General features: G+C 37.3%; 1 protein-coding gene across 4 annotated transcripts in view; it reads right to left on the reverse strand.

Moving 5' to 3' along the window:
• The window catches only part of ALKBH3 (alkB homolog 3, alpha-ketoglutarate dependent dioxygenase), a 101,459-nt gene that overhangs the window by 20,453 nt on the left and 60,697 nt on the right, over nucleotides 1-20,309 (reverse strand). The window lies entirely within an intron of this gene.

Consider the following 20,309-nt stretch of genomic DNA (forward strand, 5'->3'; position numbering starts at 1 on the left):
ACTTTAGAGTCAAAGACAAAAAGAGGTTGAATGTAAAGGAAGGAAAAAGATATTCTATGCAAATAGTAACCAAAAGAGAGTCAGAGTGGCTTAAGTGAAAAAGGTTACTAGAGACAAAGAAGGACATTATATATTGGTAAAAGGTTCAATCCAGCAAGAAGATATAATCATTATAAGCATATAGGCACCTAACAACAAGGTCTCAAAATATATGAAGCAAAAATTTACAGACATGAAGTAAGAAATAGGTCTACAATAAGAGTTGGAGTCTTCAATATACCACTTTCAGTAACTGACAGAACGTCTAGATGGAAGATCAATAAGGAAATAGAGGACTTTAACAATATTACAAAAAAATTATACTTAAAGAACATATATAGAACACCCACCAACAGCAGAATACACATTCTTTTCAAGTATACATGGATCATTCTCCAGGACAGACCATAGGTTAGGCCAAAAATCAAATCTTAATAAATTTTAAAATATTGAAATCATATGAAGCGTGTTCTCTGATCACAACGGAATGAAGCTAGAAATCAATAAGAAGGAAAACTGTTAAATTTACAGTATGGGAAATTAAACAATACATTCTTTAACAACCAATAGATCAAAGAAGAAATCGCAAGGGAAATGAGAAAATACTTGGCGATGAATGATGAAAACAAAAATACAACATAAATAAATTGATGGAATGCAGCAAAAGTAGTGCTCAGAGAGAAACTTTTAGCTGCAATTGCCTATACTAAAAAAGAAGAAAGGTCACAAATCAGTAACCTAACTTCATATCTAGAGGAATTAAGAAAGACAAACCAAACCTGAAGTTAGCAAAAGAAAATAAGATAGTAAATATGAAAACAAAGATAAATGAAATAGAGAATAGGAAAACCATAGAGACTCAATAAAACAAATTTGGTTCTTTGAAAAAAATCAATAAAATCAACAAACCTATAGCCAGAATGAAAAGGAAAAAAAGAGAAAAGACACAGACATCTAAAATCAGTAACGAAAGTGGGGAAATTAACACTGATCTTTAAATAAATAAAAAGGATTTTAAGAGAATACAATGAATAACTGTATGACAACCAATGAAATGGATGAAATGGACAAATTTCTAGAATTATACAAATTACTTAAACTGACTCAAAAAGAAACAGAAAATCTCAGCAGACCTATACTTTGTAAAGAGACTGAATCAGTAATCAAGAACCTCCCAACAAAGAAAAGTCCAGGACCAGAGGGCTTCACTGGTACATTTTATCAAACATTCAAAGATCAATGAACAACAAGAGTTTTGCTCAAACTCTTCCAAAAAATCAAAGAGGGAATACTTTGTAACTCATTCAATGAGGCCAGTATCAGCTGAATACCAAAGTCAGACAAAAATATCATGAGAACAGAAAATTACAGATCAATATCCCTTATGAAAACAGATACAAATACACTTAACAAAATACTGACAAACTGAATCCAACGGTACATTGAGAGGATTATACACCATGACCAAGTGAGATTTATTTCAGGAATGCAAAGGTGGCTAAACATAAGAAAATCAATATAATACAGCACATTAATAGAATGAAGGAAAAAAACACACGATCATCTCAACTGATGCAGAAAAAGTTTTTGAGAAAATACAGTACTCTCTCATGATAAAATCACTCAGAAAACTAAGAATAGAAGGGAACTTCCTCAGTATGATAAAGGGCATTTATGAAAAACCCATAGCGGAGACTTCCAGGAAGATGGCAGATTAGGAGAGACAGAGCAAAATTCTCCTCCATTAAACACACTAGATAAAGGACAGAAAGTTGCTCCAGAACAGCAGTTCCAGGGTTCCATAGGCTGGGCAGGAATTTCTACACCCACAGTGAGTGTGCATTTGGAGAAGCTGAGAGAGTGTGTTTAAGAGTGGTGAGTGATTAGCCCGGAACAATGCCAGGGAAGGAGCGATTGGAGCTGGCTGACGAGCATGGAAGGGAGGAGCCTCCCATGCCCTGGGCACCCTCCTCAGTACTTGGCTCAGGTGATAACCCTTCACTGACCTGCGGCCAAGAGCCCCCATGCCAGAGACTGTTGGTTGGAGCAGGCAGATGAGCACGGAAGGGGGCAGCCTTCCATGCCCCGTGCAGCCATCTTTGCAGTTGGCAGGGGAGATGACCCTTCGCAGCCCCATGACTGAAAATTTCCTTGAGAGAATTTAGGATTCAGTGGGCTTGTGACATCATCCACTCATCTTCCATGGAAGCCTGCAATGTGTACAACCTAGAGGCAAGGGTTGTCATCAATAGCCGGTACCTTTACTGGAGGATGGCCAATGGTGTCTGGAAAACCTCTGTTAGCTGGGAAGGCACGTGGCTGGTGTCTGCTCCAGAGTTCTGGAGTCTCCAGTCCCAGGGACTCATGGGCACACAGCAGACAGGGAATATGGGGCATTTGAGCTGGAAGGTGAGACGCACAGCTCTGCAGCCCAAGAGTACTCCACTGGCAGTTCTAGGAATGGCTGGGACCACTGTAACCTGGAGTGGACTCCCTGACAAACTGCACAGGGCATGCTCCCCACACACAGGGCTGGCAGTCCCCAGTGCACATGAAAATTGGTGAACTGATTGGACTTACACATGGTTTGGATCCCCAGTCAGTGCAGAGACGAAGTTGGGGGAGGATTGGCTTGAGGGTAAAAGGTAGTTCGAGGGCGCCATCTGCTGGTAGGTCAGGGAAAGTACACACCACCAAGCTGTAGCTCTGCCAGATTATAGATAAATGTTCAAATAATCCTACATATCCTAAAAGAACCCTATCAAGATAAGCAAATGCCAAGAGGCCAAAAACAACAACAGAAAATTATAAAGCATATGACAGAACCAGATGATATGGACAACCCAAACATCAAAATTAAAAAGCCAGAAGAGACAGAGAACTTGGAGCAATTAACCAAAGAAGAACACACAAGTATCAATGTCATGGCTCAGGATATAAAGGACATGAAGAAGACTCCAGAAGAGCATAAAGAAGAATTTGCAAGAGTAAATAAAAAAATAGTGGATCTTATGGAAATGAAAGATACTGTTGATCAAATTAAAAATACTCTTGAGACACATAACAGCACACTTGAAGAGGTAGAGGAATGAATTAGCGAAGTCGAGGACAAGGCAATGGATTATGAAAGCACAAAAGAACGAATGGTGAAAAAAATCGAAAAATTTGAAATAGATCTCAGGGAAATGATGGACAACATGAAGTGCATAAATATAAGAATCACTGATTTCCAGAAGGCAAAAAGAAGAGTAAAGGGCTAGGAAGAATACTTGAAGACATTGTTGGGGAAAACTTCCCAACCCTTCTAAATGACATAAACATGCAAATTAAAGATGCCAAAGGAACTCCAAATAGAATAAATCCAAATAAAGTCACTCCGAGACATAATTTGATCAGATTGTCAAATGCTGAAGAGGAGAAAGTTCTGAAAGTAGCAAGGGAGAAGCAATTCACCACATACAAGGGAAACAACATAAGACTAAGCACTGACTACTCAGCAGGCACCATGGAGGCGAGAAGGCAGTGCTCTGACATATTCAAAATTCTGAAACAGAAAAATTGCCAGCCAAGAATTCTTTGTCCAACAAAGCTCTCCTTCAAAATTGAGGGAGGGCTAAAATTTTCATAAACAAATGCTGAAAGAAATTGTTAAGAGACCCGTCCTGCCAGAAATATTAAAGGGAGCTCCACCACCTAAGAAAAAAAGACAAAAGAGAGAAGCTTGGAGAATGGCACAGAACTGAAGAGTATTAGTAAGGGTAACGTAAAGGAAATAAAGAGAGAGGGAAAAAATAGATCTGACAATTAAAAACCAAAGGATATGATGGCTGATTCAAGAACTGCCTTCACAGTAATAATATTGAATATGAATGGATTAAAATCCCTAATTAAAAGAGACGGATTGGCAGAACAGATTTAAAAATACGAACCATCAAATGCTGTTTACAAGAGACTCATCTTAGACCAAGCAACACAAAGAGACTGAAAGTAAAAGTATGGGAAAAAATATTCCACGCAAGCTAGAGCCAGAAGGAAGCAGGGGCAGCAATACTAATTTCAGGTAAAATAGACTTTACATGCAAGGATGTCATAAAAGACAAAGAAAGACATTATATACTAATAAAAGGGACAATTCACCAAGAAGAAATAAAAATCATAAATATTTACGACCCAATCAGGGTGCTCCAAAATACATGAGACAAACATTTGGCAAAAATGAAGGAAGCAATAGATATATCCATAATAATCATGGGAGACTTCAATACATCACTCTCTCCTATATATAAATCAACCTGACAGAGGGCCAATAAGGAAATTGAGAACCTGAACAATATGATAAACGAATTAGACTTAACAGACATATATAGAGCATTACATCCCAAATTACCAGGATATATATTCTTCTCTAGTGCTCATGGAATTTTCTCCAGGACAGATCAAATGCTGAGGCATAAAACAAGCCTCAATAAATATAAAAAGTCTGAAATTATTCAATGCATATTCTCTGACCACAATGGAATGTAACTATAAGTCAATAGTGATCAAATATTTAGAACATTCACAAATACCTGGAGGTTAAACAACACACTCATAAACAATCAGTGGGTCAAAGAAGAAATTGCAAGAGAAACTGCTAAATATCTACAGATGAATGAAAATGTGAAACAACATATCAAAACTTACAGGATGAAGAGAAGGCGGTATTGAAGGGGAAATTTATAGCTCTAACTGCACACATTAAAAGGGAAGAAAGAGCTAAAATCAAATAACTAATGGAACAACTGAAGAAACTAAAAAATGTTCAGCAAACTAATCCTAAAACAAGTAGAAGAAAAGATAGAACAAGGATTAAAGCAGAAATAAATGAAATGGAGAACAAAAAAAACAATAGAATAAATAAAACCTAAAGTTGGTTCTTTGAAAATATCAACCAGACTAACAAACCCTTAGCTAGACTGACAAAGTCAAAAAGAGAGAAGACCCAAATAAACAAAATAGTAAACGAGAGGGAGGAACATTAGTGTGGATCCCGAGGAAATTTTAAAAGTCATTAAGAGGACACTATGAACAACTGCACACCAACAAACTAGACAATTTAGAGGAAAGGGATAATTTCCTGGAAACAGCATGAACAACCTAGACTGACAAGAGAAGAAATAGAAGACCTCAACAAACCAATCACAAGTAAAGAGATCCAATCAGTCATCAAAAAGTTTCCTACAAATAAAAGCCCAGGGCTAGATGTCTTCACAGGGGAATTTTACCAAATTTTGCAAAAATAACTGACACCATTCCTACTCAAACTCTTTCAAAAAACTGAAGAAAATGGAACACTACCTAACTCATTTTATGAAGCCAACATCACTGTAATACCAAAACCAGATAAAGATGCTACAAGAAATGAAAACTACAGGCCAATCTCCCTAATGAATATAGATGCAAAAATTCTCAAAAAAATACTTGCAAATTGAATCCAAAGAAATCATTAACAAATGGGGTCCATCCCAGGCATGCAAGGATGGTTCAACATAAGAAAATCAATCAACATAATACAACACATTAACAAATGAAAAGGGAAAAATCAAATGATCATTTCAACAGATGCTGAAAAAGCATTTAACAAAATTCAGCATCCTTTTTTCATAAAAACACTTCAAAAGGTAAGAACTAAAGGAAACTTCCTCAACGCGATAAAGGGAATATATGAAAAACCCACAGCCAGCATAGTACTCAATGGTGAGAGACTGAAAGCCTTCATCTAAGATCAGGAATGAGACAAGGATGCCTGCTGTCACCACTATTATTCAACATTGCGCTAGAAGTTCTAGCCAGAGCAATTTAGCAAGACAAAGAAATAAAAGGCATCCAAATTGGAAAGGAAGAAGTAAAAAAGTCACTATTTACAGATGATATGATCTTATATTTGGAAAACCCTGAGAAACTGATGATACAACTACTTGAGCTAATAAACAGATTCAGCAAATGGCAGGATACAAAATTAATGCACATAAGTCAGTGATGTTCCTATACACTAGAAATTACCTAACTGAAGAGACACTCAAGAAAAAGTTACAATCCACAATAACAACTAAAAAAATCAAGTACCTAGGAATAAACTTAACTAAGGATGTAAAAGATCTCTACACAGAAAATTACAAAACTATACTAAAAGAAATCAAGGGGGACCTAAAGAGATAGAAGTGTAAACATCGTTAAGATGTCAATTCTACCCAAACTGATCTACAGATTCAACGCAATACCGATAATAGTTCCAACAACCTACTTTGCAGACTTGGAAAAGCTAGTTACCAAATTTATTTGGAAGAGAAAGGGGCCTCAAATTGCTAAAAACATTCTAAAAAAGAAAAACAAAGTGGGAGGACTTATACTTCCTGACTTTGAAGTCTACTACAAAGCCACAGTGATCAAAACAGCATGGTACTGGCACAGAGACAGACATACTGATGAAGGGAATCAAACTGAGAATTTGGAAATAGAACCCCAGATCTATGGTCGACTGATTTTTGATAAGGCTCCCAAATCCACTGAACTGGGACAGAACAATCTCTTCAACAAAGAGGACCCCTATCTCACACCCTATACAAAAAAGAACTCAAACTGGATCAAAGACCTCAGTATAAGAGACAGTACCATAAAACTCCTAGAAGATAATGTAGGGAACATCTTCAAGACCTAGTATTAGGAGGTCGCTTCTTAGACCTTGCACCAGAGCACAAGCAATGAAAGAAAAAATGGATAAAAGGGAACTGCTCAAAATCAAAAGCTTCTGTACCTCAAAAGAATTTGTCAAAAAAGGTGAAGAGGCAGCCAACGCAATAGGAGAAAATATTTGGAAACCATGTATCTTACAAGAGACTGATATCTTGCATATATAAAGAAATCCCACAACTCAATGACAGTAGTACAAACCGCCCAATTATAAAATGGGCAAAAGTTATGAAAAGATATTTCTCCAAAGAGGAAATACAAATGGCTAAAAAACACATGAAAAAATGTTCATCTTCACTAGCGATTAGGGAGATGCAAATCAGGACCACAATAAGATGTCATCTCACACCAATAAGAATGGCTGCCATTAAACAAACAGGAAACTGGAAATGCTGGAGAAGATGTAGAGAAATTGGAACTCTTATTCATTGCTGGTAGGACTGCATAATGGTATGGCCCCTCTGGAAGACAGTTTGATGGTTCCTCAGAAAACTAGATATCGAGTTACCCTATGGTCTGGCAGTTTCATTTCTCAGTATATACCCAGAAGATCTAAAAGCAGTGACAAGAACAGATGTTTGCACACCAATGTTCATAGTGGCATTGTTCACAATTGCCAAGAGATGGAAACAATCCAAATGTCCTTCAACAGATGAGTGGCTAAACAAAATGTGGTCTATACATATGATGGAATACTGTTCTAGTTTGCTAATGCTGCTGGAGTGCAAAACACCAGAGATGGATTGGCTTTTATAAAAGGGGGTTTATTTGGATACACAGTTACAGTCTTAAGGCCATAAAGTGTCCAAGGTAACACATCAGCAATCAAGTACCTTCACTGAAGGATGGCCAATGGTGTCCAGAAAACCTCTGTTAGCTGGGAAGGCACGTGGCTGGTGTCTGCTCCACAGTTCTGGTTTCAAAATAGCTTTCTCCCAGGACATTCTCTCTAGGCTGCAGTTCCTCAAAAATGTCACTCTTAGTTGCACTTGGGGTATTTCTCCTCTCTTAGCTTCTCTGGAGCAAGAGTCTGCTTTCAACAGCTGTCTTCCAACTGTCTCTCATTTGCAGCTCCTGTGCTTTCTTCAAAGTGTCCCTCTTGGCTGTAGCAGCTTGCTTGTTCTGTCTGATCTTATATATTGTGCTCCAGTAATTTAACTCAGACCCACCCTGAATGGGCGGGCCAACACCTCCATGGAAATTATCCAATCAGAGTCATCACCTACAGTTGGGTGGGGCGCATCTCCATGGAAACACTCAAAGAATTACAATCTAATTAACCCTGATAGGTCTGCCCACACAAGATTATATCAAAGATAATGGTGTTTGGGGGACATAATACATTCAAACTGGCACAAATAGTATGCAGCAGTAAGAAGGAACAAGGCCGTAAAACATATGACAACATGGATGAATCTTGAAGACATAATGCTGACTGAAATAAGGCAGACACAAAAGGTGAGAAATTGTATGTTACCAATAATGTGAACTCCATGAAAAATGTAAAATAGGTGTTCTATAATGTAGAATATAGGGGACCTAGAGATAGAAGCTAGTGAAAGGGGAATGATAATCTAATATGTACAGATATGATAATGAGGGTGAACTTAATGGTATGGGAATGGTCAGGTGTGACTATGGTTCATTAATAAGATTATAAGTATCAGTGACACATTGAAGGCAAACATGTTTGTAAATGGTTATTTAAAGACATGTAACCCACAGAGTAGCACCACAAACCTAAATGTTAGCATGATATACTTAATAAGGTATGACACTGGTGCAGAGGGTTAACAACAGAGTGGTATGGAAAAACTGTCCATTACATATTAAAGACTATATTTAATAGGAATATCTTACCAATGCTACACGAATACTAAGGATGAATAATTAGCAGCTGATAAGAGCTCTGGGATGTATTATGTTATGATAATTGTTTAAAGTTGAGAGTGATGATGATTGTACTAAGTGAAATAGTAAGTGAAGACAATGTAAGAAAGTGACCATTTATCTTGGAATAGAATATATATTAAGTGAAATTAGGACCCCACTACTTAATAAATCAAACTCTCAGCTTGAGGCATGCTCTTGTGGAACTTAGGGTTGTAAATGGGAGGCTAAGCCCTCCTATATTATGCCTAAGAAGCACCTCCTGAGAACCTCTTTTGTTGCTCAGATGTGGCCGTTCTCCCTCTAAGCTCAACTCAGTAAATAAATTCACTAACCTCCCCACCACGAGGGACATGACTCCCAGGGGAAAGAATCTCCCTGGCGATGTGGGAAATGACTCCCAGGAATACGCCAGGCCCTGGCAGTGAGGGACTGAAAATGCCTACTTGACCAAAAGGGGGAAAAAGGCAACAAGCTGAGGTCACAGTGGCTGAGAGATCCCAAATAGAGTAGAGAGGCTAACCTGGAGGTTTCTTGTATGCAAGCTCCAGCTAGACATTCCAAATCACCACCGTATGCCAGGCCCTTCTCAAAAGTAGTCCCCAAATACATAGGTCCCTACCTGAGATTCTATAAAAGATTCACTTACTAAGTTTTATCTCTCAGAAACTTAAATCCACCAGAGTGTTCCTATGCCAGACAAGTCCTAAAACCCAGAGGCAACAGCCTCTTTAAGAACAACAATCAGATGCAGCTCCCATCCCCATGCTGCCTAGACACCCCTGAAGAAAGAGAAAGGGATTAAGTGAGAAGAAGGGGTGGCAACAAACAATATAAGATTTAACAAAGGTCTATGAATACTGCAACTTATATAAATATAAATATATATATGTATAATAGATGCTGGGGTGTTGGAATAGCTGGAAGGAGGTAAATGACATGGTGGAACCGTAACCTATGACACCCTTTGAAATTTTCTCTACAGCTACCTGTTGAATTGTGCTTTGAAAGTCTTCAGCTTTCTGTATATACTCTATATTGCATGATAAGGAAAGAACTGAGACTGTGGAACTGTAACCCATAACAATTTTTGAAATTACCTATATAACTACTTGCTGAGCTTTACATCAAAAGTTAACACGTTTCTGTATGTATGTTATATTTTACAATGATGTAAATAGTTGAAGTTGTGGAACTGTGTCCCATGACATTCTTTGGAATTTGTTCTCTAACTACTTGTTAAATCATACTTTGAAAGTTATCATATATATATATATATATATATATATATATATTACAGTTCACAATAAAAAAAATGCGTTAAAAAAACAAAACAAAACACAGCAAGCATTTTACTCAATGGCAAAAGACCAAAAGCTTTTCCCCTAAGATTAGGAACAAGAATGCCTGCTGTCACCACTGTTACTCAACATCATATTGGAAGTTCTAGCCAGAGCAATTAGGCAAGAAAAAGAAAGAAAAGGTATCCAAATTGGAAAGGAGAAAGTAAAACTATCTTCATTCACAAATGACATGATTCTATAGATAGAAAATCCCAAAGAATCCACAAGAACTACCTGAACTAAATGAATTCAGCAAAGTTGCAGAATATAAGATCAACATGAAAAATCACTTATATTTCTATACCAGCAATGAGCAATCTGAAAAGGAAATTAAGAAAATTCCATTTATAATAACTTCAAAAAGAATAAAATATCCAGGAATAAATTTAACTTGGGAAATAATTCATTCAAAATGCCTAGGAATAAATCTAACCAAGGAGGTATAAGACTTATACACTATAAACTATAAAACATAGCTGAAAGAAATTAAAGAAGACCTAAATAAAAGGAAAGACATCCTCTATTCATGCATTAGAAGACTTAATATTGTTATTGTACTACCTAAAGTGAATTACAAATTCAGTGCAATCCCTTTCAAAATTCCAACACCCTGTTTTGCAGAAATGGAAAAGCCAATCCTCAAAGTCATATGGAATTGCAAGGGGCGCTTGAATAGCCAAAACAATCTTGTAAAAGAAGAACAAAGTTGAAGGACTCATACTTCCTCTTCAAAATCTGCCACAAAGCTTCTTATAATTAAAACAGTTTGGTTCAGGCATAAGACCAGATATATGGACCAATGGAATATAGTTGAGTGCCCAGAACTGAGTCTTCATATCTAAGGCCAGTTAATTTTCAATAAGGGTGTTCATTCAATAGGAAAAAATATTCTCTTCAACTAATGGTGCTGGGATAACTGGAAATCCAAAAGCAAAAGATAGAATCTGGACTGCTACCTCACACCACATACAAAAAAATTAATTCAAAATGGCTCAATGACCTAAATATAAAACTCTTAAAAAAAAAATGGGGAAATATCTTCAGAACCTTATTTTAGACAATGGATTCTTAGATTTTACACCAAAAGCATGAGCAACAAAAGAAAAAATAAACTGGATTTCATCAAAATTAAAAACTTTTGTGAAACAAAGAACATTGTCAAAAAAATGAAAAGACAACCCACAGAACAGGAAAAAAATATTTGCAAATCACATATCTGATAAGGGTTTGTTCTAGTTTGCTAATGCTGCTGGAGTGCAAAACACCAGAGATAGATTGGCTTTTATAAAAGGGGTTGATTTGGATACACAGTTACAGTCTTAAGGCCATAAAGTGTCCAAGGTAACACATCAGCAATTGGGTACCTTCACTGGAGGATGGCCAATGGTGTCCGGAAAACCTCTGTTAGCTAGGAAGGCACGTGGCTGGTGTCTGCTCCACAGTTCTGGTTTCAAAATGGCTTTCTCCCAGGACGTTCCTCTCTAGGCTGCAGTTCCTCAAAAATGTCACTCTTAATTGCACTTGGAGTTTTTCTCCTCTCAGCTTCTCTGGAGCAAGAGTCTGCTTTCAACAGCTGTCTTCCAACTGTCTCTCATTTGCAGCTCCTGTGCTTTCTTCAAAGCGTCCCTCTTGGCTGTAGCAGCTTGCTCGTTCTGTCTGATCTTATACATTGTGCTCCAGTAATTTAACTCAGACCCACCCTGAATGGGCGGGCCAACACCTCCATGGAAATTATCCAATTAGAGTCATCACCCATAGTTGGGTAGGGGACATCTCCACGGAAACACTCAAAGAATTCTAATCTAATCAACACTGATAACGTCTGCCCACACAAGATTGCATCAAAGAATATGGCTTTTTCTGGGGGACATAATACATTCAAACCAGCATAGGGTTTAACACCCAGAAAATAAAAAATACTCCTACTGCTGGTGGAGAATGCAAGGGTATTGGCCTGCTCTACCTCGATGGTTGCTAATGTGCTCACAGACATAGGGGACTGGTGGTTTGATGGGTTGAGCCCTCTACCATAAGACTTGTCCTTGGGAAGACTGTTGCTGCAAAGGAGAGGCTAGGCCTCCCTATAAATGTGCCTAAGAGCCTCCTCCTGAATGCCTCTTTGTTGCTCGGATGTGGCCCTCTCTCTCTAGCTAAGCCAACTTGAAAGGTGAAATCACTGCCCTCCCCACTACACAGGATCAGATACCCAGGGGAGTGAATCTCCCTGGCAACGTGGAATATGACTCCCGGGGAGGAATGTAGACCTGGCATCTTGGGATGGAGAACATCTTCTTGACCAAAAAGGGGAAGTGAAAGGAAATGAAATAAGCTTCAGTGGCAGAGAGATTCCAAAATGAGCCAAGAGGTCACTCTGGTGGGCACTCTTATGCACAATACAGACAACCCTTTTTAGGTTCTAATGAATTGGGGTAGCTGGCGGTAGATACCTGAAACTATCAAACTACAACCCAGAATCATGAATTTTGAAGACGATTGTATAAAAATGTAGCTTATGAGGGGTGACAATGGGATTGGGAAAGCCATAAGGACCACACTCCACTTTGTCTAGTTCATGGATGGATGAGTAGAAAAATGGGGGAAGGAAACAAACAAACAAAGGCACCCAGTGTTCTTTTTTACTTTAATTGCTCTTTTTCACTTTAATTATTATTCTTGTTATTTTTGTATGTGTGGTAATGAAGGTGTCAGGGATTGATTTAGGTGATGAATGTACAACTATGTAATGGTACTGTGAACAATCGAATGTACGATTTGTTTTGTATGACTGCGTGGTATGTGAATATATCTCAATAAAATGAGTATTAAAAAAAAAGTACTCCTACAATCAACAACCAAAAAACAAACAGAATTGAAAAGTGAGCAAAGGACTTGAACAGACATTTCTCCAAAGAAGATACACAAATGGCTAAAAAGCACATAAAAAGATGCTCAATATCATTAGCCGTTAGAGAAATGAAAATCAAAACCATGAGATACTATTTCACACCCACTAGAATGACTCCTATTAAAAAAAAAGAGAGAGAGAAAATTACAAGTGATGGAGAGGATGTAGAATAATAGGAATACTCATTCACTGTTGGTAGGAATGTAAAATGGTGCAGCCACTGTGGAAGACAGATTGGCAGTTCCTCAGAAAGCTAAATATGGAATTACCATATGACCTGGCAATCCCACTTCTAGGTATATACTCAAAAGAACTGAAAGCAGGGACTCGAACAGATATTTACACATTGCTGTTCATAACAGATAAGCACAATTGCGAAAAGATGGAAGTAACCCGTGTCCTTCAGCTGATGAACCAACAAAATGTGGTATATACATACAATGGAATACTATTCAGCTGTAAAAAGGAATGAAGTTCTTATACATGTGACAACATAAATGAACCTTGAAGATAGTATGCTGAGTGAAATAAACCAGACACAAGAGGTCAAATATTGTACAATCTCACTGATATGAACTAATTATAATAAGCAAATTCATAGAGTTAGAACTAGAATACAGGTGACCAGGATAGGTGTAGGGAAGAGATGGAAGGTAGAGATGAAAGGGTTAATGCCTAATAAGTACAGAATTTCTGTTTGGGGTGATGGAAAAGTTTTGGTAATGAACAGTGGTGATGGTGGGACAACACTGTGAACATAAGTAACTGCACTGTAATACATTTAAAAATATGGTAAAAGGGGAAATTTTAGGCTGTATATATATTAGTAGAATAAAAATTCTAAAAAAATATCCACATGCCTGTACAACACAGTAAACCCAAAGTTAAACCATGGATTATAGTTAATAATTATAAAAACGTTCTTTCATCAATTGCAGCAAATACACCACACTAATGCAAAGTGTTAATAATAGGATAGAATATGGAACTCTGTATTTTACGCATGATTTCTTGGTAAACCTACAACTTCTCTAATAACAAATTAAAAAAAAAAGTTAGTAAGATCTCATGGTGCCCTGGCTGGCCCTTTCCCCCATCCCCTTATCAGCTCTGCAAAAAGCCAGCCACACTCCTGTGCAGATCCTTGGTCCCAATTACAGAGGAAGCAAAGTAACTTCCATGTACATACTGGGAGTATGTATGTCTGGACCAATCTGCTGGTGCCTGAATGGCTCATTGTCCCAGAACTTGCCCTGCATGTAGAAGACAGCTCACTGAGTTCACCTAAAGAATCCTGCAGGAGAGCAGTAAGTTGTGCCGCCTGGGGCAAGGATTGCTGGCTAAGACATACAGTGCAGTGCCCTGTGTGGGGAGGAAACAGTTTCCTAGGGAAGACAAACATTTGTACCCATGTTTATGGGGGAATTTCTAGGGCCACATGTTCATGATCAAGACCAGAGGCATGTATAGAAAGGATTAGGGAGGTCCCCATGCTTTAGCCTGGAATTTATTGTATAGATAAGCCCGGGAGGAAAGCACTCCCACAAATCAATCTTAAAGACTAGGAAAGGTGTTTTCTTTTCTCTCTTCTCCTTTTTTTTTTTTTTGTTAGTTCCCACTATTCAAGGAAAGCTCTGTCATAACACTAGCTGGGTACAAGACTAAGGAACAGACATCACAGAGACTAAATCCCAATGATAGCACACAAAAATATCAAAATGTACAGGTTTCAACAAAGATTACAAAACATACAATGAAACAGGAAATAGTGGCCCAGCCAAAGGAGAAGATGAAAGCTTTAGAAACCATTTCAGACAAAGATTAAAAAAAAAAAGTCCTAAATATGCTCAAAGAGTCAAAGGAAAACATGAACAAAGAACTAAAGGAAATCAGGAAAAAACCACAGATGAACAGAAAGAGAATATCAATAGAGAGATGGGAATTATGAAAAGAAACTGAACAGAGCTGAAGTCCACAGTAACAGAAATTTAAAATTCCCTAGAAGTGTTCAACAGCAGATTGGAGTTGACAGAGAAAAGAATCAGTGAATTTGAAAATAAGACAACTGAAATCTTCCAGTTGAAGAGCAGAAAGAGGAAAGAATGAAGAAGAGTGAACAGAGCCTTAGGAACCTGTGGGACACCATCAAGCATACCAATATACACATTGTAGGTGTCCCCAAAGGAGAAGAAAGTGAGAAATGGCAGAGATAATATTCTAAGAAATAATGGCTGAAAACTTGTCAAATTTAACAAAAGACATGAATATACATATCCAAGATACAAACTCCAAACAGGATAAACCCAAATAGATCCATATTGTGCCAAGTTATAATCAAACTGTCAAATGCCAAAGATAAAGAGAATTCTGAAAGCTGCAAGAGAAAAGTAACATGCCACATACAAGGGAGCCTCAATAAAATTAAGTGATTTCTCATCAGAAATCATGGAGGCAAGAAAACAGTGGGAAGACACATATATAGTGTTTAAAATGAAAAATTGCCACCCAAGAATTCTGTATCCAATAAAATTGTCTTTCAAAAATGAGGGAGGAATTAAGACATTCTTAGATATAAATAAAACCTGAGGTACATCATCACCACTAGATCAGCCGTAAAAGAAATGGTAAAGGGAGTTCTGCAAGTCAAAAGGAAAGGACACTAGACAATTGACCAAAGCTACAAGAAGAAATAAAGATCTCCAGTAAAGATAATGACATGGGTAAACATAAACATCGGTACTACATTTTTTATTTATAACTCCGCTTTTCATATCCTACAGGACTTAAAAGGCAAATGCATATAATGTAATGATAAATCAAAGGTTTTGGACTTATAAAGTATAAATAGGTAATTTGTGACAAGAACTACATAAAGGTGGGAGGACAGAGGTACAGGAACAGTTTATCTATGCTACTGAAGTTGTTAAGTTTGTATCAAAGCAAACAAGATTGTTACAGATTTAGATTGTTAAATTTAAGACCCACAGTAACTACAAAGAAAATATCAAAGAATATGCAAACTCATAGAGAAAGAGAATAGAGTACAGGTTACCAGGCTGGGGGGCAGGGGCAATGGGGAGTTAATGTGAAATGAGTGCAGAGTTTCTGTTTGAGATGAAGGGAAAGTTCTAGTAATGGATGGTGGTGAGGGTAGTGCAACATCGTGGATATGATTAATCCCACTGAATGGTATTGCTGGAAGGGACTGGAATGGGAAGGTTTATGTTATATATATATTTCCACAATAAAAGAAAAAGAAAAAAGGAAAGAGAAAGCAAAGAGATGATGACAATTAAATGCAATACGTGATACTAGATGGTATCTAAGAATGGAGAGAAAAGGCTCAAAACGATATTATTGGGACATAAAACATTGGAACATAGAACATAAGCTTTATATCAACACTAGATTTCTTGAACTTGATAATTATACTCAAGGTGAGTATGTAAGTGAATATTCTTGTTCATAGCAAATGTACATGGAAGTATTATGTGTTCAAGGAGTATGATGTGTGTAACCTCTCAAAGGTTTAGAAAATAGATAAATGACATGGTAGACAGATGATGGATGGATGGAAGGAAGGAAGGAAGGAAAGAAAGAAAAAAGAAAGGAAAGAAGGAAGGAAGGAAGGGAGGGAGGGAGGAGGGAAGGAAGGAAGGAAAAAGGAAAGAAGGAAGGAAGAAAGAAAGGAAGGAAGGAAAGGAGGAGGGAGGAAAGGAGGGAAGGAAGGAAGGAAAGAAGGAAGGAAGGAAGGAAGGGAGGGAGGAGTAAAGGAAGGAAGGAAAAAGGAAAGGAGGAGGGAAGGAAGGAAGGAAGGGAGAAGGGAGGGAAGGAGGGAAGGAAGGAAAGAAGGAAGGAAGGAAAGAAGGAAGGAAGGGCAAAGGTGACAAAATGTTAAAATTGGTGGATTTGGATATCTAGGGTGGGAAGGGTGGGGTATGTTAGAGCTTTCTGTATGGAGTTTGTATTATTTTTGCAACTATCCTGTAAGTTTGAACTTATTTCAAAATAAAAAGTGAAAAAAAAATGGTTAAAATGATTTTTAAGTTACGTATATTTTACCATAATAAAAAAGGGGGAAAAAAAGTCACCACGACATCTACCATTTATAAAAGCTGAAAAACTCACTGATTACTAAAACAACTTTCATGGTGCCTTTCATGGCAAAACTTTTCTATTACTCCCATGAAGTAGCTACCAATGATCATCTCCATTTACAAAAGGAGTAAGCATAAATGAGGCAGATAAGTGCTTTTTAACAACATCAGCAACAGAAATAAGAAATAAAAACCTGATTTTCTACATCTCATTAGGGTTTTTTTTTAAAAAGACCATGGTTTTCAACAATTTTTTTCTTATGATTTCTCAGAACAGAAGCAGTTATCAGAATATATATGAAGAAGGAGGATGGATGACTGGAATAGCAGCAGCAGGGGCTGCTGGCTAAGGGGGATGTTCAGTCACTACTCCATGAACTGCTGCATTAGTTTATCAGTTTCCAAAATTAAGCTATTCAGTACATTATTTTGGATTCCCCAATATCATTTCTTTCTAAAGTCCTGGAAAAAAATATCAATATCCAGAATCATATTGACTGACATTTTTATATTTCATTCTCACCAGTAGTGTGTAAAAAACAATTAGTAAGGGAGGTAACTTTGAACCCCAATCCACTAAGAGCTCTCAGTCTCTACCATTATTTTACAACCACCTCCTCTGGTGATATGAACAGGGTTCACATTCTTCAGAAGCAGCTAGAGATAGGAGTGGTTAGAGAATGTCCAACTTGCTTCAGCTCAACCACCTTGATGTAGACAGAAGGCCTTTACATTTGCAAGAATCAGTGCATGAAGGACACAGCTTATCCAGAGATTATTTGCTAGAAAAACAAGGCTTTTGGCATCTAAATCTCCAGTGCTTCACAAACTTCTTGCTATTATCTAATAACCGCCCCTCACCCCCACCCCGTAGCCATCACTGTTTCCATGGTAACCGACAGAGAAATAGCAACCTGCCAAATGCAGTTCCCTTTCCAGCTTGTTCTTCGGTATAGAATTAAAGCTAGTTATGAAAAGAACCAGACTAATCTTTACAACATGGACGTGATGCAGTCCATGCATCACGTGCATGCAGTTTTAAAAGTACAACTGGCTTTGGGAGAAGGAAAGTAGAAAAGCTTTAATGAGCTCAGGATGATAGAATTAAAAAGGTTCTTGGTTTCTGACAAATACCTAAAATATATTCAGTAAGCTTTACTTTGGTATCAAGACAGTTTTTCCCGGCATTGTTCCGAAGACAGATATGGTGTTGTTCACTCAGTCTTTGATTTGAATTAAACAAAAGAAGGCATTGAGGTGAACGGAAGAACAAGATCAGGCAAGTCTACTATACCCCCAAGTTCCTTAGTATCGTTAAAGGAAATGGTAATTTACTCCAAAATCAAAATGGATGAGCAGGGGTTGGCAGACTTGGGCTAGAAGATAGTGTCAAAAGGATCAGCACCTTGGAGGAGTGAAATATCTAATCTCAAGAATGATGTATGCATGAAGCTCACTAGTCAAATAAATAAATCAGAGAGGGCACTGATGCTTAGGAAACAAAGATCTCCTTACAATCTCAGCACAGTGAGAAATTGTTAGGAAAGCAATGTGTGGAACTGGGGCAGCTTTCAGAAGATCAGCAGTTACAGAGATCTGCTTAAGGTGCCAGACCACAAAACAAGCAGCTGCCGCAGGGGTGGAAGAGTTTGAATTTTTAAAAAAATCAAGAGTATTTCTCTTTGAAAGTGGACCAAAACAGATGCTTTTCTCTGACAAAAGTGCCTACTTGAATGAAGTGTAGGAAATGTCATGACTCTTCTATGTCAGTTCCAGATGAGATAATGTGACTGTAGTCAAACAGATATTAGCTTCTCATCTGATAGGTTAAAATTCATCAGAATTTGGAGCGATGTCATCAACATGGCAACACAGAGAAAAAATAGATAATTGAGACCTCCTCAAAATTAAAAACCTTTGTGCATCAAAGGACTTTGTCATGAAAGTGAAAAGGTAACTTACTCAATGAAAGAAAATATTTGGAAACCACATATCCAATAAGAGTTTATTATCCAAAATATATAAAGAAATTCTACAATGCAATAAAAAAAAGACAACCCAATTAAAAAATGGGCAAAAGACTTGAATAGACATTTCTCCAAAAAAAGATACACAGATGGCTAAAGAGCACATGAAAAGATGCTCAACATCATTAGTTAGAAGAGAAATGCAAATCAAAACCACAGTGAGATATCATTTCCCACCCACGAGAATGGCTACTATTAAAAAAACAAAAACCACAACTGTAGGGGAGGATGTGGAGAAATGGGAATACTCATTCATTGCTGGAGGGAATGTAAAATGATGCAGTTGTTGTAGAAGACAGTTTGGCAGTTCCTTAGGAAGCTAAATATAGAATTACCATACAACTGGGCCATCCCACTGCTAGGTATATACCCAGAAGAATTGAAAGGAGGGACTTGAACAGATATTTTCACAGTGATATTCACAGAAGCATTATGCACAATTGCCAAAAAGGTGGAAGCAACCCAACTGTCCATTCAACTGATGAATGGACAAATAAAATGTGGTATATACATACAATGGAATATTATTCAGCTGTAAAAAGAAATGAAGTCCTGATCCATGCAGCAACATGGATAAACCTGGAAGACATTATGCTGAATAAAATATGACAGACACAAAAGAACAAATAGTGTATGATCTCAATAACATGAACTAATTATAATAAGCAAACTCATCGAGTTAGAATCTAGAATATAGGTTACCAAGGGATAGACTTGGAGTAGAGAATGGAGAGCTGATGTACAATTTGTCCAGAATTTGTATTTAGGTTGATTGCAAAGGTTGGAAATGGATGGTGGTGACGATAGCACATTATTTTGAGTGAAATTAAAAGTACTGAATTATGTCTGTGAATATGGTTGAAAGGGGAAGTTTTGGGCCATGGATGTTACTAGAATGAAAAGTTAGAAGATAAAACATGGAACTAGATAACACCGTGAACCCTGTTGTGGATGTTGGACTGGGGTTAATAATACAAATATAAGAATGTTCTTTCATGAATTATAACAAATGTAAGAAATTAATACAATGTGTTAATAATAGGGTGGTGTATGGGAAAAAACATACCTAATGCAAACTATGGACTATATTTAACAGTACTATTTTAATACTTTTTCATCAATTACAACAAAGGTACCACACTAATGCAAAGTGTCAACAATGGGATGGTATATGGAAACAACGTATTTTTTACATGATTTTTCTGTAAACCTACAACTTTTCTAATTAAAATAATAATAATAATAATAACAGGACATATTTCACAGGCCTGTATACTGG

Source organism: Choloepus didactylus, chromosome 6 (genome assembly GCF_015220235.1).
Source record: "Choloepus didactylus isolate mChoDid1 chromosome 6, mChoDid1.pri, whole genome shotgun sequence".
Classification (NCBI taxonomy): Eukaryota; Metazoa; Chordata; class Mammalia; order Pilosa; family Megalonychidae; genus Choloepus; species Choloepus didactylus.